Source organism: Microcaecilia unicolor, chromosome 1 (assembly GCF_901765095.1).
Source record: "Microcaecilia unicolor chromosome 1, aMicUni1.1, whole genome shotgun sequence".
NCBI lineage: Eukaryota > Metazoa > Chordata > Amphibia > Gymnophiona > Siphonopidae > Microcaecilia > Microcaecilia unicolor.
The window spans coordinates 293,947,752-293,953,343 of NC_044031.1; positions in this window are offsets into that span (position 1 = coordinate 293,947,752).

The window sequence follows — 5,592 nt, forward strand, 5'->3', positions numbered from 1 at the left end:
AGAGCTGCACATGCTAACCGCCGCCACTAACTGCCACTTCCGGCACAGCAGCGGAAGCCCCAGCGGCGCCAAACGGAGAACTCGAGAGCGCGCTTTCAGCTAATGTTGCGTCACAGATCCCAGATACTACACAGGTAAAACTTAAAAGGAATAAAAATTAGAAATAGTGGCGTCACGTGGCGTGGTCCCCTCCCCCCATTTCATTTCAGCATGTGTACCTAACCGGAACTGACAACTGCCCAACTGCCTGCCCCCGCCCCCGCCCCCGCCAAATCTTCATGGACGATGGCGGGATCATTTCAAAGAGGTTATATATTGAGGACAGGAGACGGCATCAGTTTATCTAGCCTATTATATGGGCTGAAGCCAGTAGGCGGAGATTGCCGCCATTTTCACTCGCCTTAAACAATAGCAAACGCTATTGAAAATAAATAGCAAAAGATTATTAGAAATAACGGACTGCCTGTTCGTGGACCATCTGTAAAAAGTTTAAAGCTGTTTCAGTTGGATAGGCAGTGCCTTAAAAATTGTGGGGGGGAAGATATATATATTTATTTTTATATGACAGCTTTTTAATTTAATGCTTCCCATGTGTAGGTATAAAGATCATGAAATAAAAAATGAATATCACTAAAACAGCTTTATTAAAAATATTATAGCTGATAGCATGGGTGTAGTGTGGGAGGGGTATTCCCCCCCCCAAAAAAAAAAAAAAAACACAGGGCCGGCGCAACCCGGCTGCTAGCAGCTCTCGGTCCCTCCACCATCAGCTCCCCGACAGCCCTCCTCTCCGTTCCTGCCGCCCTGTGTTTAAACCTTTTAAGTCGCAGCGATGGCACTGAAAACTTTGCAGCGGGGTCGCATCCAGCCCTTCCCGTCCCTCTCAGTGTCCCACCCTCGCGAAAACAGGAGATACATCATCAGAGGAAGGCAAGACACAGAGGAGTTCCTTCCCCTTTATCATTTTAGTCGCTTTTCTTTGAACCTTTTCTAATTCCGCTATCTTTTTTGAGATACAGCGACCAGAACTGAATGCAATACTCAGGGGCGCACCATGGAGCAATACAAGGGCATTATAGTATTTTCAATCTTATTCACCACCCCTTTCCTAATAATTCCTATCATCCTGTTTGCTTTTTTTGGCCACCACTGCACACTGAGCAGAAGATTTCTATTATCTACAATGACACCCACATCTTTTTCTTGAGCACTGACCTCCAAGGTGGACCCTAGTATTAGGTAACTGTGATTTGGATTATTCTTTGCAATGTGCATCACCTTGCATTTGTCCACATTTATTTATTTTATTATTTAGATTTTGCTCACACCTTTTACAGTAGTAGCTCAAGGTGAGTTACATTCAGGTACGCTGGATGTTTCTCTGTCCCAGGAGGGCTCACAATCTAAGTTTGTACCTGAGGCAATGGAGGGTTAAGTGACTTGCTCAAGATCACAAGGAGCACAAGCTGTAGAATCTATCTACTATAATAATTTGCACCTCCAACATTCGGAAGCTGACTGCCAGAAAGTTGAAGCCCGGTTCATAATGTCTGAAGCCTTCCGGTGATGTCACCGTGTTGCCTGGGAAACCGCAACGCGTCTCAAGCACGGGCACTACGAGTTCGCACCATCATCTCCATCCCCTCCCGATGGCAGCGATTAAAAAACTTAAGATGCAGCAGCAGAGCAACGATAACTCCCTCCCTCCTATCCTCCACCACACACCCCCCCTGGTCCCCAGAAACTCGCAGGCATTTTTAACAGGGCACCCCCTTTGGGGTAAACAACCCAAGCTTTAATTTTCTCTCACTTACTGAAAGAAGAAGTGCTGGAATTGCACCTGCTTGCCATTCAATTGCCTACACCACGACATACCTTTAAACTCCAGTAAAGAAGTAAGCTGCTGTCAGCCTGGGTGCCAAAGCTATGCACCCTCAAGCAGCTGGCGGCGCATCGCCTGTCAACACCAACCACCAGCCAAACCATTTTAGAAAAGAAATCAACAAAAGTTCACTTGCATACTCGCCTACCTCTACTCCCCACTCGCACAGAATTGCGAGCAATAAACGAAATAACAAGCTGTTGAACTGGAGCAGTACTTCTTGAAATCCGATTGGGCCATTACGCCGAACACGCTTTCGGAAACCCTGTTTGGCGGCTTGAGACTGGGATTTCCATTGGTTATGTCGCTCCACAAATGTTCATAGGCCAAAAAGGGTGCAGGTAAGAAAGGCTCGACTTATGGTGGGACTTCAGTGGAAAAATTGGATTAGGTATCCTATATTAAGTCAAACTTCCTCGAGCTTTAAGTGGCTGAAACAAAACCGGATGTTGCTTTTGGGTATGATAATTGGTGGGATACGGTAAACAAAGGCAGGCCCCAGTTAATGATTGGTGAAATGGTTACATAGAAACGGAACTAAGTTAAGAGGAGCTACAGCTATGGGGCCTTGCAGGAGGAGGGGCAGGGTTTTAAGACCGTGCTTGCGCCGGTAAAAGTGAGTGGCGCCATTTTGTATTTGATCTTTCCCATTTTACATTCGAGAAGGAAGGGTGCTTGGAGAGAAGGCCATGATTGTGATGAGGGGGGGTCCTGAGACGAGAGAGAGGGGGGGAGAGAGGGGTCCTGAGACGATAGGGGGGGAGGGGGTCCTGCGAAAACAGGGGGGTTCTGAGACGAGGGGGGGAGAGGGTAGAGGAGGGGGATGGGGAGGGGGCCCTGGAACCTTGCTAGCGCCCGTTCCCTTTCTGTTGGAAACGGGCCTCTTTTACTAGTATTAGTTATAAAAGAATGGTTCAGGCTTGTATAGGCCCCAGACCAGCAAAGGTGAGATAGCAGGTGATAAATGCTCTTCTTCTCCCATGCACTACAAAATACTGAGGAACAGTCTTGCAAGTAATTCATTGTCATTAGGGGAGAAATTTGTTGTTCTTCTTTTTTTAGGAGGCATCTCTGGATATCCGCGTAGTGACGTCAGGACACTGATACGTGATAACATTTTGGGTGTATTTTATATAGTGCTCACAATTAAGTGCAAAAAGTGTGTTGTATGTAATACGTGTAGATTTGCATGTAAGTGCATTATATATATATATAGCATGTTGTGTTTATAGAATGCGCTTACGCGCACTTGATCTCTGCGCGGAAAATTTCTGTACGATATATAGAATCTAGTCCTATGGGGTTAAACTCCATAACGGCTGAATATTGTCCCTATACAGACAATAAATTATAAATTCCCATCCTTACTCCTCCCAGAAAATACCTTTGTATTTGCAAAGGGGAAGAACATTTTGTAAAATACAAGGGAAACTGAGAATGCCAAGGATTGGACATCTCAATTCTCATCTTGAACTGATCAATTCAGAGTTTGTTTAGAAATCAGAGTGACCTCATATTAATGTTATGTATATTTTTGAATGTGATACTGCTCTGTAGCAGTATATGTTCTATATCTATTGTTTTTGCTCTGTTCTGTCCTATCTTGTCTTTCATTGTTCTCTGAACTCCATTTTTAGAAGAGTTGTCAGCAATTTCTATTCTCAGCACTAAAATAAAGGTCAACTAGCTAGTTGTACCTGATAACATTCTTGTATAGAAGAGTAAGACTTATCAAGTTAGTCTATAATACATCTTTATTGATGAACTTTATTTTTATATATCCAAGTGAAGTGGTATAAAACCCACCCAACTTTTTATGAAAGCTGGGAAAATTAAATAACCCAGTTGTTGATCAAGTCATCTGCTTAGAGATCAGGTTCTGATACTTCATACTTTGAATATTTAAGATTTGGCATTCAGATTATCAGTCCAGGTAAGTGTCGCTCTGTTAAATATTTTTCTATTTGAAATGGTTTCATTGAAAATTTTGTGCACTTTGGATGCCTTCACTTACAACTCTGTGCTCTTTCTTTTTTGAAGTTTTGCAATTAAAAAAAGTGTTACAGATGATTTTTTTAATGGTTCAATGCAATGATTAAAATGTATGAGAGAGATTTTTTCCTCTCACTAATTATGAATGTTTGAAAACCTTGTATTCATATTATGTTTGATTTAATATTTGTGTGGGAATTCTTTCTTTCATAATACATTTACCATTTACCCCTTTGATTGGGCTGTATCCGCATTGCCGCACTGCTTTGTAAAAGGGGGGGGGGGGGGGGTTAATCTGAGCATCTAACATCATATGCACCTACTACATGCAAACATTTAAGACTTGCACCTTTCCTTTTAGCTTATTTCTAACTGAATTCATTATACTGTGGAAGGCCCTGTAAGATGGTCAGGAGTCCTTGGCCTGTTGTTCCTGTCCTCCATCAGCTTCAGGGATTGTATTCCTTTTTTGTTTTTGCCCATCGCATGTATCTCCCTTCCTGCCCTGCCTACTTCACTACCATCAAGGAAAGAAGATGATGGGCTGGAAACTATTTTGTGCTTCTCCATATTTGCATCCTGTGTGGCTGCACTACTTGCAGAGCCCATGGTATGGCACTTCATCATCCTCTTCTCTCATCTTTATCTCCTCCTTTCCCTGTCTCCTCTGTCTTTTCTCTCCTTTTCCTGTTCTCCACTCCTGCCACAGTTTCTCCCAGGAGACGCATTTTCTCCATTTTGAACCCATGATATATATTATTCACGGGAACATTTATAAGCTGTGCACACTGAAAAATACATCCTGGTCTAAGTAGGTGTTACATTTTAAGACTTATTTGCATTAATTTGCATTCACTGTAAACATATTAACAATAATAACCTCTACATCTCTGTAACAAAATACCTTTTTAAGTATTTTAAATACAATATTTAACTACATATTCTGAGACAGAGATGACTGAAAACCATTTTTACTGGTTGTTATTACTAAATGACTACTTGGGTTGGAGGTTGGGTTAATCTCAGAGGCCTTTCCCTTAACTCCCTTTAAAATAGATGCACTCTACAGAATCCATAGTCTACAGTTGAAATTACTATTTTTTACTATTACATGAGAGAGTTCTTTTTTGTTGTATATTTACATATAATACCCTCTCTTCCTCGAGTGTTGATATATTCTGATTAGACAACAACATGATCACAGCAGTCAATTAATTATGGGCTCTGTTTACTAAGGCGCATTAGCATTTTTAACGCGCCTACAATTAGCATGCTTGCTAACTGTGTAGGTGCCTATAGGGATATTGTAGGCACACACATGGTTAACGCACATTAAAAATGTTAACACACCTATAATGTGGCTTAGTAAACAGGGCATTATGTATGTTTTATAGTCTGTTTTTGTAGATAATATGTTTTGCTTTTTAGACATGTTATTATTTGATTATGTATGTTGTTGGTAGCCCACTTACCCTCTGTTTACTAAGCTGTGCTAATACCTATCGGTGCAGTAATCTTGTCACAGCCCATTCACTTTGAATGGGCTGTGTCAGCACTGCTGTACAGCTTAGTAAACGGGGGGGGGGGGGGGGGGGGGGTTAGATTTTAAGATAATGTGGGCTATACATTTTTTTTAAATAAATGATTTCTGATAGAAGGAATAATCGTGCATAACAATATTGCTGAGGATCCAAGAGAATGTATTATATTGCAATCCA